The 19,199-nt window shown below is 36.3% G+C and overlaps 1 long non-coding RNA gene across 1 annotated transcript in view; it reads left to right on the forward strand.

The window, feature by feature from the left end:
* The first annotated feature begins 5,808 nt into the window (after window positions 1-5,808).
* LOC118161307 overlaps window positions 5,809-19,199 on the forward strand; it is a 17,929-nt gene continuing 4,538 nt past the window's right edge. The window contains exons 1-2 of the long non-coding RNA XR_004747935.1: window positions 5,809-5,878; window positions 15,681-15,686. This is a non-coding gene — a long non-coding RNA (uncharacterized LOC118161307). The remainder of the gene's footprint in view (window positions 5,879-15,680; window positions 15,687-19,199) is intronic.

A 19,199-nucleotide genomic window follows, 5' to 3' on the forward strand; every position in this document is an offset into this window, starting at 1 on the left:
AAAGCACGGCATATCAAATTATGTGGAACTCTTACAAAGCACTGTCAACGTTAAAAAGACAGGGAAGCACAAGAGGAGACTGAAGAGGGTATTGTGGTCTGCAAAGGTAGGAAGTGGTGGAAGTAATCTGTAGTGAAAGGGTTAAATCCGTCCTTCCATGGTTAGTAAAAAAAATAGGAGACAAGCCTTACTGATTATTTTGCTATGAAGTGCTCAGTGCTTGACATTTCTTTTTGGAAGCAGCATCATATTTGGTTAGAGATTCTCCTTGCAGGGACTTCCTCATAGATTGCTTGGCTAGGAGCTGGTGTAGTTCTAGGCCACAAGGACTGTGAAAACCTGAGTGATTCTTTACTTCACCTCCTGTGACTACAGGCTTAAACAGAGGTACAAGTATGAGGCATGTGCAGTTAAGGGTCATTTTACATTGGACCAAAAGTAAGCAGTCAGTGAACAGTTCTACTTCAGAGCTTACCTAAGGACTTCTTTGCTCAGAATTGTCAATGAAGCAGATCCTATCATTTTGTAGGAAGCAAGACAATGGGGCAAGATATTTTAAACTATTTGGGTTATGTAGTAAATAATTCTTATTATTTCTGACCCTATTACTTTGGAAAGCACTGGCTGGCTTTCTTAATTTCACTTTGAATAGACAAAATATCTTTGATGAGCTAAGTAACAGACATGAGTAATTCTGCATTTTGGGAATGGAAAGCAGTGTCTTTCCTCTTACCTGAAGGTATTGTGTGGTAGCAGAGTAACAAGGTTTTACTTCAAGAGCAATTATCAACAGTAACGCATAAAGAAATTCAATAATCTATCAAGACTCTGTATAAGAAAAAAAAAAAAAGTCCCTTCCCCAAATGATTGTAAATTAAAAGCATGTTCCAAAATAATCCTAAATCTTTTATTCTCAGTTTGCCCCAAGGTTATTATCTAGTTACTGATTCCGCCTCCTTATTCTTTAAATAGAGTTGTCCCGGGGAACATACCATCTGCCTGATGTAAACTGCCCCGTTAATTCTCACCTGGCTACAGCTGCAAAACAGATGTGAACAAGGAGAGGGAGTTAATGAATGAGACCTGGTAAATATCTCAGTAGGGTGCCTCTTTCAATTCAGACCACGTTGGTGGTTAGTATGACAACAAGCTGTTACCACCTAATGATTTCAGTTCCTTAAGTATAATGAGGCCCATGTTCTCAGTATGCTTTAGACTGGACAGCTTCTGTTCTGTTGCAAAATTTCATGTAAAATTTTCACTAGCCCATTAGTGACCTACCAATACACTAAGATAAAAACAAAACAAAATAAAATATTCAGTAACTCCTTGAAAAAAAAAATATATATATATATATATATATTTTTATATATTTTTTAAGAGGGTGGATGGGGGAAGGTGTTATTACTTTGTTTTCAGTTTCTCACTGCTCTAGTTCGTTAGTAATTGCCAGACCCAGTACAGTAATAGGTAATAAATAACATTAATCTGACTATGCTGAGTTTGTTTTGCCTGTGACGACAATGCTGAGTGATCTCCTTGTCCTTATCTCAACCCTTGAGCCCCTTTCATCATATTTTCTCCCCCTTTTTCTTTGAGAGCAGTTGTAGTGGATCTCAGCTGTCCTGATGTAAAACCACCAGACAAGTGCTACCAAAAAAGTGCTATTCTGGCATACACCTCATACAGAAATTTGAGATGCTTCAGCCATACCCTTTTATGTCTACAGTTATCTCAATAAGAGCTTTTGGAAAACTATGCAATCTATGCATTCTTGCTTGAATGAATAGATTTTTTGTGAAAATTTATGATTCTGAGTGGGACATTCTGGTTTTAAGACCAGAATGTCTTTGATCTCTACCAGAGATAAGCCTGCTAACACAGCAGTACTATATTGCAACTCATTCTTATTATCTAGTCTTACAACATTCTGAAAATAAATATTTTTATGAAGGGAGAACTTCCTCCCTGTTTCACATACAGAGGGCTTTTGTTAAATCAATCTTCTTTTCCCTACTGATTAAACTGAACAATAAAGTCCTAATTAGTAGGTTCTGAAAGTTCTGGTTTTGATGTTAGCTCTGGAAGTTATTCACTGGAGGAGGTGATAGGCTAGTGAGGGTGCTTCTGAGTTATCCCCAGTGCCCAACCTGTTATGCAGGATATAAAAGACATACAGAAGAGAACTAGTCAGATTTGGAACCTGCCTTTACATCACTGTTACCCCTGAGATGAACTCAATTCATTAAAAAAGTTATTTCTCAGGAAGTGTCTTAAAAGGTTGTTTGAACTTAAAGCTCAGGCTCTGTTGGTATTCAGACCATACCTATTCTCTCCATTATTTGGGGCCATGCTTTGAAGTTTTTCCTTTCTCCTGGGCATTCCAGCTAATATAGTTCATTGTAAAATGAGAGTACAGAAAAATACCGTATCATCATATTATTTGCTTAAGGCTTGAAAAGCTAAAGTAAACTTAAAAACAAATTTCCTCTTATTAGAGATGAACACAGTCATAAATAAAATCTCAATGACAACAATTTGACAATTGCTTTGTTTAACTTAGTGTTCCTTTTATCCTGTTTTACAATATAAATATTACAGATTGTATTCATGGCAAATCTGTCTTCATTATATGTCCACCATTCAAAAGCAGCAGAATTCACCACTGGGAGAAGTTAAAAGAGATTTGCCATTTCTCTTTTCCATATCTATTCTCTCAAGTTTCATACATGTGCACATACATAGTTGTGAATTTGCTATGTCACTCACTTTGCTGCAGAGAATGGCAAGAATTTCATTGCTGGGTGGCAGAACATGCTGACTCTGCAGAGCTACGAAGTGTCTTCATCAAGACTCTGCCCTGACCGATCCCAGCAACTTTAGAATCTGTGTTTGAGTGATGGGTGGAAGAAAGCTCATCTTCTCCAAGCAGACTTTCCTGAGTACATAACTTTCCTTTCTCTTGACTGTTTCATCTCATAGCTGGCCCTTATCACATTTCATAATTTGATATAGCCATTAAGCTCATTGCAGGCTGATAAATTTAAACAATCTGGTTGAACTCAAAAGAAATTTTGAAAATAAAGTAGACCACATGTTCCGTAGTTTCTATTGCTTTCTCTTTTGTCCTGTGAAGATCATCCAAAGGACCACTGTTTGCTCTGATCTTTTATTTTACTGAAGGGTGAGGAAGTAATGAAGAAAACTCCTTTTCATGTGGGGCACACAGTTCTTTTTTGATAATCTTTGGTGTTAAGCAGGGCCCAGTCAGATCCTACTCTTCAGAGCAGTGGGCTCAGATCAGTAAACTCTGCATTCCTCATGTTTCAGTCTGCCTTAAGGACAGCCCTAATGAATTTCTCCCAAGCTGAATGTGCTGAGCTGCTCACAAAATTAATGCTGTCACTTGTCATACCCATGCTATCATGTGGCGAAGGCCCTTCTAAAAGCATTGCTGGGGACAGCGTGATACAGAAATGCCTGTAGAAGGGGCTGCAATGCCAAAGAAAAAAGAAAACAGTCATGAGATCAGCTCCAAAGGATCTTCTCTCTTGATGACTGAAGAGCTCTGTGGCCAGCAAAAGACTGTGCCAGGCAAGCAGGTGGCAGTGGTAGAAAAGGGGAATCTGGATCCTCCTCCAAGAGGGCAATTTTCAGTGTGTCATTCTCCCAGCAATGTCTTTAAAGGACAAGTAGTGCTTTATAGAAATTATCTGATCCACAATGCAAAATTGGTTTTGGATAGGTTGTGATATAACTCATACACACTTTGGTATGTCAAAATCTGCCCAAATGTCTGTTTTACTGATAAATATTTACCAGTGAAAAATATTACCTATGTCAAATAATCTCTATCAAATAACTGTGCATCAGCCATCTTTTTAAATATATATTACAAATTTATTTTTAAAAAATGTATTGAGCTCTCTTGTCTTTATTGTCAAGCAGCACTATGTTGGAATGATTTGGGTTTGTTAGAGTGTCTGATTTTGAAATATTTTTGTAAAACTTGGTTGTATTTCCAAGTTTAGGAAAAAATGATGGGGGGGGGGGGGGAAGGGGGGGGATGTGTCTGAGCTTTTATTAAAATCCCTATAGATCATTTTCAATGCATGTTTTGAAGGGGTTATTTTTATTGCGTCTGAAATTTGCTATTACATTTTAAGACAATTTTGTTATTATGTTCCATAATGACACCTGTTGCAGCACAGTGAGACAAGATCAGACAAATCATTAATATTTCTTGGATTCTAATCTGAAACAGAAATTTCAACAATGCTTCATTGGTTTGAATGTTTCAATTCTACAACACTTAGGCAACTTCATACTAAAATAATCTGCATATACATGTACAGTCCTCTATAATGAAAAATTTGAAACTAAACTAAACTAAAATCTATACATCTATGTAAAGTGATGCTTTGTAAAACAAGAATTATAGAAAATAGAATAATATTTCATATAATGACTCTGCAATTAAGAGCAGGTATGTGAGGAAAATATGAGAGGAAGACAAATTGAATCTGTGGGTGTTTCTGTTTATATAGAAGAGGAATGGAGTTTACAAACTAGATTAATAAAATAAAAAAAAAAATATCACTGCCATCAGCACTGAGGAGAAATGCCAGAAATGCCAGCTTCATCATTTACTGCAGCTGTGCACCTGCAAATGCCACCTGGATTGTCTGTCACTGCAGCAGTTTTAGAAAGGTCTGAATATTCAACCAGTGAGTATTCTCATGTTTTATCTACTAAATATTCTAATTACTTTTGCTGCTAATAAATGGCAGAGGAAAAAAATGCCTCTAGGATTTGGCTCTGTGATCAGTAGGGGTTGCAGTGGTTAAGAGTAACTTCATCTACTGTGCCAAAAGATGCATCAGTATACTGCATCAAGCAATCAAATAGGGATTAAAGGAAAAGTCACATTGGCTTTAATTTTCGTAGTTTGCTTGGCATACATTGCAGAAAACAATTAATTCAGGCTGTTTCTAACAAAGAATAAACTCAGAAATTTTAATGTTCAGCAGTCCAGCTGAAATGTGAAATGCAAGCTCCTTAAAATTTCTTTAAATTTCCTGATATCATAAAAGGTTATAATAACACATCAATGATTTTCCCACGGAATAGCTGTTATTATAACTTAATACCATGTAGCTTTCAGAAAAAAAAAAAAAAAAAAAAAAAAGAAAGTTGTTGAACAGTAGAAAAGAATTGAAAGAATTGGAGAAAGTAATAACTGTTTATATAATCTGATCATGCTGTTTGTGACAGCCAGTAACCAAGTGGGTGATTCCAGACTATCTGGATTAAAAGAACTGAATGAAAATTCAAAAGGGAAGACCAAAAAAATCATAGGACTGTGAATACATTTACACCATTTACACAGACAGTCTTCACATTTCTGAGACCTTGCTTTGTAAATCTCTGTAGTTCAATTCCTTGGCCATTCAACCCATAAGCTCTGATAAATTTCTAAGGATGAGGTGAGCACTGCTTTTATCCACTGGGTCTCTTTTATGCTTCATGGTCATTCTTCTTGCAAGTAATCACAGACTTGGAAGCAGTAATAAACAGCCTACAGACTGTCTTTTAAGACAGCTCCAGAAATAAGACTAAGACTCAGTCTATGCGTAAGGAATTAAAATAACAGCCTGAGGTTATCATGATGACAGCAAAAAATGCAGGAGGATTCACTTTTATGAAGGACCTTGAAGACATGAAGAATAAGATTGCATGTGATACAGAGGGAAATGAATAACAGAACTGAGGAATTCAGTGGATAATACCATGTCATAGAATCATAGAATTATTAAGGTTGGAAAAGACCTCCAAGATCACTTGGTCCAACCATCCCCCTAACACCAATATCACCCACGTATGTCTTATATGATAAGATCATGTCAGCAATTATATTTTTGTGGTCTCTGATCTGTGGTTTCTGTGGTCACTGAGTGTTAACTCAGTGTCATAGGGAAACCACAGGATATGCAGCACCACTAACTGTTAACAAAAGGAGACTAGAGCACAGATTAACCTGTTTTGAGAGAACACAAAATGTATTTTACATGTAAATAAACAGGGTAATAGCCAAACACTTGGTACAGTGAAAGGAGGCTGGTTTGTAAAGTAAGGTAGCAATATTTAGGTTATTCCTTAGGTTATGTTTCAGACCTACTGAAGTTTGTTAGAAAGATCAGAATTTTAAAATATTATGGAAGAAGTAACAAGATTTATACACTATATAGACTGGCTGAACAGGAAAAGAAAAGGAAGTAGAGGGCTTTGATATTGTTGGGCCCAGATCAAATAAAGTATATATTATTAAGCATACCAGGTTGTCTCTGAAGAGACTTATGAACTTTTTTTCACCAAAATTTAACAGAAGGTTTTGAGTAAGGCTGAACAGGGAAGTTCTTCTATGTGAATCTTTCCCTGGAGCAAGTCTGACATACAAATACAGCTAAGAAACCAAAATAGTTTCACATAATCACGTTATTTTTATTGAATAAGGTATGTTACTACTTCACATGGAACCCTCTGCAGATTTTAAAATAAGCTTTCACAAGAGTATTTTGTACTGTGTGTGCCTTAATAGTTTCTGCATATTGTCATCTAGTCATTTGTACAACTAGCTGATTTCTTTCCAATGTGTCATATGTAAAAACAAATTACACTTTGTCAGAACTTGTAATTGTTCTTTCCAACGTAGTAGAAAACAACAAAACTTGATAAAACCAATAAGAACATTGCTAAAATGTCTTTAAAGACAGCATACCCACTGCACCCACAAGAGGCAGCATAAAGTGATATTGCCTTCCCAGTTATCCACGTGACAAAGAAATTTATTTTAGAAGACACAATATCTCTTCTCATGGGTACTTAGACAGCTCCCTGTTCTCCTTTATTTTTGTCAAGAAGTATCTCCACAAAACCCTTTGCGCTCCTGCTATTTATGGAACTGGTATAAACTAAAAAAAAATTTCTTCATTCCTTGCTGACATAAAGAGATATGACCCAAAAGCTAGTAAAAAAACTCAGTCTAGAGCTGATTGGCTATTCAACATTATTATTATTATTATTATTATTCAGGTAAAAATCTTGTTCTTTACACAATGTGGATATTCTTTTTTTTTCAGCTTTTCTATTTTCCAGAATAAATACATAAATAAATAGTCATTATCAGGCATATATATATATCTATATATTGTGGTTTGAAGAAACAATCTTGAATGGTTATGAACTAGAACATTCCCTCAAATGCACACAGTTCCAAAGAAAAGAATATTGAAAGATTTACTGTCTGTATAGTTTAAGATTTTCTGTCGTGTGTGCATAAAAGGCCATAACAAACATTATCCATCTTAACTGTGTGCAGGTGTGTTGGGTCTGTCTGGGATGGAGTCACCTTTCCCTGCAGCAGCCCACACAGTGCTGTGCTCTGCACTCATAGCTGGAACAGCACCGGTATCACTCCAGTGTTGTGTCTATTGCTGCATAGTGCTGGCACAACATCAGAACTCCTTCCAGGCCCCCAGGAGGGGGCCAGCAGGCTGGGGGTGGGCAATTGATGGGGAGGGGACATCACCAGGGCAGCTGACCTAAACCAACCAAAGGGATATTCCATAACACCTGATGTCACACTCAGCAATAAAAGGGGGGCTCTTGTGGGGGAGGGTCTCTCCTGAACAACCGGTACGCGTTTTGAGGCCCTGCTTCCCGGGACGTGGCCGAACATCGCTTGTTGATGGGAAGTAGAGAATAACTTTTTTTTTTCTTTCTCTCTGTGCTTCCGTGCGGCCTTGTTGTTTCTTTTGTTTCTCTTTCTCCCCATTCCCCTTTCCTTAATTAAATAATTCTCATCTCAAACCTCGAGCTCTTTGTGTTGTCTTTTCTCCCCCTTCCTCTTTGAGGAGGGGAGGAGTGAGAGAGCGGTTGTGGTGGAGCTCGGCTGCCCACTCGAGTAAAACCATCACAGCAGGTAATTGTATATTCTTGGTCCTGAGGCCTTGCAAACTCAGTGCAAAGCCTGTGCCGTTACGAGCAATGATAATATGATATCACTGAGCTATAGTGTTACAACTCTGACTGACAGAAATGAGATGTCATTATCCCACAGAAACACATCCTTGCTAAAGGGCCTGGAAGCAGCCAAATTTGGTTTTTGTCTATTTTGTTTTTGTTTTTGTTTGTTTGTTTGTTTTCTTAACATTCTTAAACTGATCCCGAGATTCCTATGAGTAAATCCAGCAAAACCTCAGTCCCTAATGTTTAATGTGAAATATAAAGGGTTGCAAATATAAAGCTATAAATGCTTACTTTAGTAATATCATAGTCACTTTTTGTGCTCTTTACCTATAATACTGAAGTTGAATGGCACTTCTCTGACAAAATTTAATAATTAGTTTGTTTTATTGTTTGGACTCTAATTTAAATGACAATACTCCTTTCCTTACGAAAAGAGTAGCTGGATTAAATCTGTGTAATTGGCAATGTGTGCAACGAGGGCATAAAGGTAAATAAATGAATGTCTCTCTCCTGTTTCTTCTCACATATACAGTCACAAAGAAGTCTTTTCTTTCTCCACTCCATATATATAGCAAAGAGAGTAAACATTAGGAAAAATATCTATACCATGAGTGTCTTCAAACACTGGAACAGGCTTCCTAGCAAGGTAGTTGATGCCCCAAGCCTGTCAGTGTTCAAGAGATATTTAAATAATGCCCTTAGTAATACACTTTATCATATGATTAGCCCCGAAGTGGTCATGCAGTAGGACTTGATGATCTCTGTTCCCTTCCAGATGAGCTATTCTATCTTCTAAACATTTAATTTGGACTTTAAATACATTTCTATGAATTGTGATATGTGTTAATTCAGTATTGTCTTATCTGCCAGACTTGTTCCACTTTATGATTTCTCTTATTCCTTGGCAAAGCCAAGAAGTTATGAGCAACTTAGTTTGAGAGTGAGTACTAGTGCAATAAAATTTTCTGCTTAATGTCTATGTACATAAATAGTGCAATTACCTAATAATCAAACACTATAAAATCAGGAATTTCATTGTAAAATCTGAAATAACTCAAAATGTGTTAAGAAACTGATTTTTTTAAGCCCCATAATTAAGACAAATCATTTTAAAAATGACATCATGTAATGACAATATATTTAAAGAAGTTTTCTTGTTTTTAATCCCAGTGAAGATTAAAATAAAATTTTAAATCATGTTTGTTACTCCTTTTTCAAATTCTTTCATTGCTTACTTTACTAAGAGGCAGAATTTAATGAAGAAAAAGAAGTTTGCTGTTATAATGTTATACTGTTATACTATTACACAGAGACCCTGAGAATTAGTAAAGGCTCACAGAGAAGTGCTGCCCTCTGAAAATGAGTTCAATGCTTGCCAATCACTTGAATGCATCCACCAAAATGGTTGAAGAATGTGTAAAATATGTGAGATTAAATACATGCACCAGCACATATATTCAGATGCAATCAGTCATTTTGAAGCCTTTCTGCCAGTTACCTATTTACAATTCTGTCTATAGTTATGATAAAACATAGATGTCATTATAGTTCTGGTCAGAAAATGTTGATTTGGCCTACATTGAATGTTGGTCCTCCTGAATATTCATTCAAATGACATGTCTGAAGTTATAGCTGCTTTTCTACCATTAAAATATGGGAGCAAGATGATAGTCTTCCAACCTGAGACACATTGTCTATTTGTCAAACACACCCTGAGGCTCTGAGACTGTGCATCAGTCACAGCTATTGTGCAAATGGGTGGATCTGACTGATCATGACTGAGTAAAGTACCAGCATAACTGAGTAAGATTGAAGATGACTACATGGGTATGCTTGAATTGGCGTTAGTATTAATGAACAGGACAGCACATATCTTGACATGAGTAAGTGGTCACAACCTGGGAGCGTGGAAGTGAATATTAGCTGACATCACTTAGTGTAAATCTGCATGAGTGTATGTATGACATATGAGTGATTACTTCAAGTCAGTATTGGTGGATGGAAGTAGCAGAGTGTCACTTTATATAAATGAGTATCCCTAACAAGGGGCAATTTAGTTTCTGCCTAAAGATTTCTGGTTTGTAGAAAGTAACCTACCATCTACTAGTGACTCTCTTCAGGCAGTTCACCACTTCCATCAGAGTGTGGTACTTCTTAATATTACTGACACTGCAGATACACATCACTCTGATTAAAGTTATCTCCGAGAATTTTGTCTGAAAGAGATATTATATTTAATCTTAGATGGAACCTAAGACTTTATTATAACATTTTTTTTTCTCAGTTTTTCTACTAGACAATATCTTCCTGATTGATAGGATACTGTCTCTCTTTAATGTTTCCTGTCAAAGGAGACTTCTGAAATTATGTAGGTATACATATTTTTATGTTTCTGTATATATGCATTTGCATATATGTTTGTAATTCTTTAACTGGACAGTCTTTTGTGGCAGCTCTGGGATCCAAAATATGTGGTATGAGCATGGGACAGGAATTCATGGTCATGCTTTTCTCCTTCCTGCCCTAATAGAGCAGTTTCCTTCTGTGGAAAACTCCCAGTACCTAGAGAGAGCTGGTAAGAGCTGTTAGCTTTGGATGATCCTAGATGATCCTGTTCTGGGTGGGGTTTATGAGGTCTGGCTCTCTGGAATGTCCATTTTGCTCCCAGCAGAAGATATCTACCACTCCCTGAGACAGCCCACAATTAACAGTCTTTCATTCTGTGATGGTACTGCCCCATGTAAGCTGTTAAGAACCCCTTCTTTGTTAACAAACAAGAAATCCCAGGAGTTGGACTCAATGATCCTTTTGGGTCCCTTCCAACTCAGGATTCTCTATTATTCTATTATTCAAAATTTCTTTAAATTACAATCTTCCAGATATTGGGGGACCCTTTTGTCAGAAGAATACCTGAGGATATATCACCCATGTGATTAAATTAATAGTTGCTAAATTAATAAAGGACTGACTAAAGATATTATTTTTTTATTCACAGTAGTTGTATCAACAACTGATACAACACAGTGTTGTATCAACAACCATCTTTAAGGAAACCTATAACAAAATATGTATGCTTGTACATTCATGCTTCTGTATTTTATTTTGTATCAAACTAAACTCTGAGATTATGGATAGCGTGATCTCTGTGTGTTTCTCACTGTGAATTTGGACCTTTGTCTGTGTGTTTACTACCCTCAGCCTTTGAGATCCCAAGTGTATAGGCACTGTTTAAACTAATTTCCCCAGATCAGCTTCTTTTTTTTTTTTTTTGCACTTTCTCTGGGTGTACATGTGGCTTTTAGTCATATGCAAAAGTCCTACTTGTAACACCAGGATGAAGATAATACAAAAACCACTGCTGCTTCCTCCTTTTATCCTAATGTGAAATGCATTCTGACTGGGTAAAATAATTTTTTAATAAAAATAAATAATAAATAATAATAATAAATAATAACAAATAATAAAAATATTCTTCCCCTTTTATTTCACCTGTAAAATGTTACAATTTACATATTGCAAGATATGCACATTGTTTGCATGTGAGCAAACATTTCATCACACATGAGAATAATTCAATGACTTTCTGACTGATTAGCCCAATTAATTGAGACATCTACATTAATGAGTGCCATACAGAATAAAAATAGAAGTTGGAGATGTTGGATTGTATTCCTAAACCTGCAGATTCAGCATTGCTCGTAAGCTTTTCTTTCACATCTTTGCTTATTTTGTATAACAGAGTCTTTTAGTGAGGAACATGTTTTATTTTATTTATTTATTTATTTACAACTACTTTTTATTACTATTCTTGCCATAACTTGGATATTTATGGAAATGAGATTTGCTGAAAGTGTTTTTCCCTTTAAAAAAAAGACACATTCTGATTTAAAAAAAAAAATAATAATAAAAAAATGAAAATGTTTTAGTTACAATATTACAGCATTCTCTCCTCTATATTCCAACCAGACACTAAATAGATTTTTCTGTTCTGAATGCTTTCAGTAAAATGAAAAAAATTTAAGCTAGTCTTTTGGACTTTGAGTGATTTGAAAAAAAAAGTATTTAAAAATACATAAAGCTCTTACAAAAGTTATTAATAGATTTACTTCCTTAAGTATATATATATGCAGTAAGAAAGGTCAGCATATTTTGGATGTATGTAACACATGAATTGAAATTTTAAGTTGGTATAACATCAACTTCATAAATACTTTCTTTCTGAGCCTCTTGTTCAAAACAAAAAGACTGAAAACTATGGTAAGCTGTATCTCAACAGAGGAAGCCACACAGGAACTGGGCCAATACTCTCTCCTGATACAATCTACATCATGAAGAGGAATCTGCAGACTAGCATAAGACATCATGCAACTCCCTTTGCCTCATTTTGCATTTACCAAGACATTATATGCTCTGCATAGGGAAAGTAAGGAGATTTATTTTTTTATTTCTTTTTAAACTCCTGCAAGGGAATGGGCATCATACTGAAAGGAAAGGAAGAGTTATGCATTGTATTTATGTGACTTTCTAACTTATGGGATGTACCCACTTATTTAAAGGTAATTTTCATAAGCCATTTTAATAATTGACCTTATAAGTAAGGCTCCATTGTAAATTATGAACACCATCATGCAGGAAGATGAGAGATTTTATGGATTGGTCATGACAAAAGTGGCAAATTTCACAGTTTGTCATGGATTAATGGAGATGATTAGAAAAATATAAAGTCTTATTGTAAAATGTAAAAGCATATTGATAAAATAAATGATTCTAGAATTATTCAAGTTATCATTTTTAAACAAATATAAATCATAAAAGTATGTGTCAGGCTGTCAATTGAATTTTGAAAGATTATCCTAAACTGGGAAAAGACACTGAAAATAAAGCAACACATGATGATTGTGAGGGAGATTTGCCAGAAAGAAAACCAAAAATAACATGTAAGGTTGGCACCACTTCAGATCAAATGCAATATGCTTGGAGTAGACATTTAAATTTGTGCGGAAGTGTTCAGCATGTTGACTGTTATGAGCTCTGCAGAATAATGTAAACACAGAGGAACAGTGCAAAGACCTTTTAAAGCCGGTATAAATGCAAGATATTGTTGTGGAATATAATAGAAACTATTATTAAGGTAACAAAGCTGGAATTAAAGTAGTCTTTCAAAGTGCAAAGTCTGATCCCGTCACCTGCAACTGGTCAATTCAGTCTGTGATCTTTCTTGGTTAATCTGAACAGGACTGGACCTTATTGCCCTCTTTGATGGAAAACTAAGAAACCAGAATATTTTAAACTGTCTGCTGGGTTTTGGATACCTTGGCTTTTGAGTGGTCTTTCTGAATGTGACAGCTTTAAGGTCAGAAATACAGGAAGTGATGCACTACAGGTTATATGAAAACCTAGCAGTAGGGGAGAGTTGGAAAGTAATTACATGCTTTTTGAGGCTTTATGTTTGAGCTAGTATTTCATTTGCTCTTTTATTCACTTTGCTCTCAGTGAGATAACTGGTGGGTGAGATACTATGGGAGGCATCTCTAAGGGAGTTCAGGGGAATATACAGATCTTTAAAGACCTCCAAGAGCACAAACAGAAGATGGTGATGCCAAAGAAAACAAGTAGCTGTAACAGCAGAACAGTCTGGCTAATTACAGAGCTCTAATGGAGAAAGGCAGTCTACAGAAGGTGGAAGCAGGAATGATCTATGCACTGGAGCCTGATCTTCATTAGTAGTAAATGGCTGAACAATGTTGGCGCCTGGCTGAATGGTGCAAGTGATTTAATCTGAGGTGTTCAATGCCTCCTTCAGTCCTTCACAAACAAAATTTCCCAGGCCTCTGCCTAGTGAAATGTTTCAAGGACAAGAACTACCAGCAGTGGATCTGAATTCAATGGGATTACTTGAGTGAACATGACCCACATAAGCCCATGGGATCTGATGTATTTGAGGGTGCTGAAAACTTGCTACTGTCACAATCACATTAAGGCCACTCTCCATCATCTTGAAAGGCTGTGGTTGTTGGGAAGGTGCCTTAATACTGAAGGAAGACAAATTTTGTTACCATGTTTAAAAAAGTCCAAAGGATAACCTGGGAAACTCCAAGCTGATCAGTTTTACTTTGGCACTTTGGGAAATCATGAACTAAGCCTTCTTGGAGCACATTTCTGGGCACATGAGGGAGCAGAAGGTGACTCGGAAGAGCAAGCATAGTTTTACCAAGGGTAAAACATGTCTGGCCAACCTGAATGTCAACTATGATGAAATCATGGAGAGCAAAGGATTTCATTTACCTTGACTTTAGCAAGGCTTTTGACATCATCACTCACAGTAGTCTTGTACAGGTTGACAAATAGATGGGATAAAAAAGGGGTTTAATATTCATTCTTAGAGGGTAGAGGATGGGATTTTCACTACCTGTATGCCTATGACAAATTAAGTTTGGTTCTATCCTGGGGCATGTTCAACATCTTTATCAATGACCTGGAGGATGCGATGGGGTACCCTCACACCAGGTTTGCAAATGACACTTATGAATTGGGAGGATCAGTCAATAAGCTCAAGGGCAGAACTGCCATGCACAGGGACCTAGATAGGCTGGAGGAATAACAACAAGGAGTTGGTGAAGCTCAGCAATAACAAATGCAAGCCTGTACTGGAAAAGGAAGAACCCCAACAGTGATACAGGCTAGGGACTCATTGTCTGAAAAGAACCTGTAATTCTTTGTACACAGTAAACTAAGCAGGAGCAAGGAGTGAGCCCTGGCAGCAAATATGAGTATGAGCTGTAAGGATGGAAACCACCACTAGCTTGAGGGGAGTGATTAAACCCCATCTACTCAACACCATTAGACAACATTCAAACAATGCATCCACTTTTGCTCCTCCTCTGTACAAGAAGGAGATTAATATACTAGAGTGAGATCAGTGGAGAACCAAGGAGGTGGTTGGGGCCTGGAACATTTGCCCTGTGAGGAGAAGCTGAAGGAGCTGTGTGTCTTCAGCCTGAAGAAGAGATTGACTAGGGGATCTTAGCAGCCTGTCAGGGTCTAAGAGAATGTTACTGATGAAGTGGAGTCAACCTCTTCACAACAGTGCAGGTGAGAGAAAAAGAAGCAGTGGAATTTGACTGGAACAAGTAAGATCAATACTGAACATGAGAAAGAAAAAGAAATCCATTGAGAAACAGGCTGGTAGTGGAGCAGGTTGCTCAGAGAGGTGAGAGGTAATGCAGCCTTGGATGTTTTCAAGATCCAACTGGATAAATCTCTGAACAACCTGATGTCAAGGCTGATCCAGCTTGGAGCAGGTGGCAAGACTAAAGAGGCTGCTTCCAGGCTGAACTCAAACATAGCTGGGACACTACCTATGAGAAGTACCTGAGGTACTTCTGTACTTAGCAGCCACTTGAAATGCTGTAATTATAGACCTCGCCACTCATTTGTGACCTTTTGACATTATTTACTTAATGAAAAGGGATTCAGAATTGCAATGTATCTGAAATTAAAAGCAATCACAGCTCAGCCAGAAGAGGGACTGCAAGGAAATACCAGAATTTCAGTAACAATTGAACATCTGTTGATGGAGAAAAGCAAGGCCAGGATGAATGGGCTTGCTCCAAATGGATCCAAAGTTGAATTTGTAAAGTATTTTTCAGAAGTATACTGTGTTGACTAGAGAGAAAGTGTAGAGAAGGATTGCCTCTTTGTAATTCTCTTTCCAAGATAAAATACATCTTTGAAGTTTATAAATCTTTTGCTTGTAAATTTTACATCTGTAACACTTCCCAGAAAGGACTTTATCTTAGCTAACGAACTCTACAATGGTTGTAGAACAAGACTAATGTAGCACCTCCTGAAGAAAACTTTTTCAGATGGTGACATAATGGTATACAGCTAGAGTGCTTTTTCAAGAGGCAGTCAAAATAAATTGAGAATGCAATAGGCAATCCACTATAACATACTTGTTGGAATATGTTTTAGACAACGAACAGTTTGTAACTACAAATATAATATTTATTAGCTTTACATGCTTCATAAACATGATAAAATGCTTCTGCTAATGCTTTCAAGCTATAATATAGGACCTACACACAGTGTTCTCTAGTAAACTGGATTAATTTCTGTTGCAAGGTCCCTTAATTCAATAGTAGTACCATGTAGTGGCTTGAAAATTATTTTGCAAATTCATTTGAAGTAGAAAATAATTCATGTAATCAGCAATGTGCACTTTATTTTTACAATAATGTGAGTTGCTTCTTCTTTCTTTACCTTTCCAGAATTGCCAAATTGAAAATTTTGAGATTGAAGCTGCCAAGATTGACACTTGGGTTGGGAGGCTGGTTAGCCTTTTTCTTACAAGGACATCTAAACAATCTGAAACATGAAGATCTGCCTGTAAAGATCTCTTTGCAGGAATCTAGGGAAGCATGTGAGGTTTTTATTTTGCTAAACTGGTCAGCATTAACCTATCTGCACTTAAAAGCAAAATCTCAGCATTAAACTTCCGAGATAGCGTCTCACAGATATCAGCACCAATATGCTCACATGACCACAATTATGTCAACACAATTTCATAAGATACCACTTCTCTGAGACATAGTAATGACATTAATTCTCCTAGCTTGTTGCAGGTACAAAATAAAATTTAATTGTTTGAAATGTGGCAGCATGTTCTAATGCACGTTATTTACTGACTGTTAACACTGCTTTTGCTGTAAAGGGAGAACAAACGCAAAGGTAGGTTTAAGAGTAAGAACCTAGAAATAACCAACCTAGGTAAAGTGAGTAATGCAGAATAGTATCTACAGTGAACTAAAATGTCTCAATTGCCCAACAATATCTTGTTATGTTGCTATGACATAACTACTTGCTATTCTGCAAAAATAGACAGCTAGTTTGTATTTTCTAGAGCTGTGATTTATCTCAGGAAGACATTATTTCATCAATTTATCTTTTTTTGCTTGTTTGTTTGTTTGTTTGTTTTTCATAATACTCAGAAGAATACGTGGATGTGTATACATGCATACATACATATACATATAGCTAAAAAAGATGTGAGATTAGATTTAGGCTCACACTCCCACAACAAGAAATAGATTACATAGTATTTTCCAGAGTGGCATCTGTGTTATAAATAACTATAGCATTTAAATCCACTTGTGAGGAAAAGGACTAATAGGCCTCAGACCCCAAAGTAACTTTGAAGAGTGAAATCATAAAAGTAATGAACCTAGTTTTAGTGAAGAACACAGACTGCTATCTCTCCTTCAAAATGAAATTACTGTCACCAAAATCTATTCATTGTGCCATTTTCAATTCTCATTATGATTATTCTCAATAGAATTAGGTACTAAAATTCCAACTCTTCATATGTTTTATAAATCATAGTAGTAGACTTGAATATTTTGACCTTTTTAATATTCCTTGGTTTGATTGGTTATGTTACATATCTGCTCCATGCATTATATTATTTTACTACCTCTCTAACCTATAGGGAAGTAGATGAAGTGGATAGCCAATGCAGATGTAGGATATTGTAAAGGTCAAAGTACTAACATTATTGCTAAATATTTCACCGCATACTTTAAGTATTAAAGATCTGACTGCAGTTCCGTATAACTAATGTTGAGCAGAAAATAGCATGAATTTTATTCGGTATCTTAAGCTGTCAGAAATTAAAGTAACTATGCAACATACTTACTATATTACTGAGCACTAGAACATATTATCTCAGAATTATGCATTTTAGTCAATATTTTGAGTAGGATAAAATATTATCCTTACACCTTAGATCCTTTCCTCGAACATAGATGTTTCATGAGTCTGTGTTCATAGTTCAAAGTTTCTGCAAATGCATAGGAACACTGGGGAAATAATCACTTAGGAGCTGAGTCAAATAATTATCTTGCATTTGGCTGGAGTGCTGCCAAATTATTACAATTTTGAATTTTATAAAAAAATTAAAATGTTTATAACCTATGTAATCTGAGTCCTTGAATTAAGCATGTTGATCTGTATTTGACTTATATAGGACAATCTCCATGTTAATGTAACTAAAGTTTTGGCTACATTACATTTCAGTTGAAGTTTTTCATTGCCAGTGATGAAGCTGGAATTTTCATTTTTGTAGCCTTAAATTCAGGTATATCTGGAGATACTGTAAAATTTTGGTGCTCTGCTTCTTCATCCACCAATACAATCTTGCTAACTTCAGCAACTGAGTATAACTTAAAAAAAAATCCATAACATTAGAATTCAGATAAACATCCCAATAAAACAAAAAGTGAGGGGACCATGCAACTTGCTTAACATTACTGTGTTCTGAATTCATATTAAAGGATGATTAAAGTGAATCAACTTGCAGTTGGTTTGGTGTTTTTAATGGGTATGGGTGCCAGTTTGTGACTCTCCACAAGCCACACAACAAATATCAAGATAGATCACTCAAGTCATTAAAGCAAAAGTGAGTTAAATGTAAAATAAAGTGTAGTTAAATAAATAACTGGAATAAATTGCCTTCTAATAAGAATCCTGTGTGAAAGGGATTTCTCAGCACAGAAACAGAGGCTTTGTATCTGCAGATGTTATTAAGGTTATCAAATAATTCCTGAAAATTTCAAGGGAGACCTTTGTAGGTGAGGCCTTTGAAAGAGATTCCAGGATCCTTTATATTCCTTAATGTGTTTGTGTCTCTGCCAGTTACCCACAGGACTTCAGGACAGTCAGGACCACATGATGCCATCCGTCTTCCCATGTATGCAGTGAGGTAATTTTCAGCAGTGAGGACAAAAGTGTGAGCATGCTTACTCAGCTAGAGTGCTTGGTCCCAGTGCTGTAACAAAGCAAGTGAGTGGACATTGCCATCACCAAGGTCAGGGCCAGGGCAATTCTGTTTCTACACGTGTTCGTCTCTGTGGTATACACACAAAATGAGGCAGAAGAAGTGCTCCTCAGCACACCTGTCTGGCAATCTGTTGTTTGAAATTTGTATCATCCTGCTATCTCCCTACATCTCCCTACGTACAGTTAGAAGACAGACTGAATTGTTACAGGATGTCTCAAGTTTAGGTACCAGCAGCCAAGAGCATGTGTTTGTGTGCTTTTTTTACATTAAACTCTATGTACCTGAGTAGTGAAAATATATATATATATATATATATATATATATATATATATAT

Source organism: Oxyura jamaicensis, chromosome 2, assembly GCF_011077185.1.
Source record: "Oxyura jamaicensis isolate SHBP4307 breed ruddy duck chromosome 2, BPBGC_Ojam_1.0, whole genome shotgun sequence".
In the NCBI taxonomy this organism is placed as follows: domain Eukaryota; kingdom Metazoa; phylum Chordata; class Aves; order Anseriformes; family Anatidae; genus Oxyura; species Oxyura jamaicensis.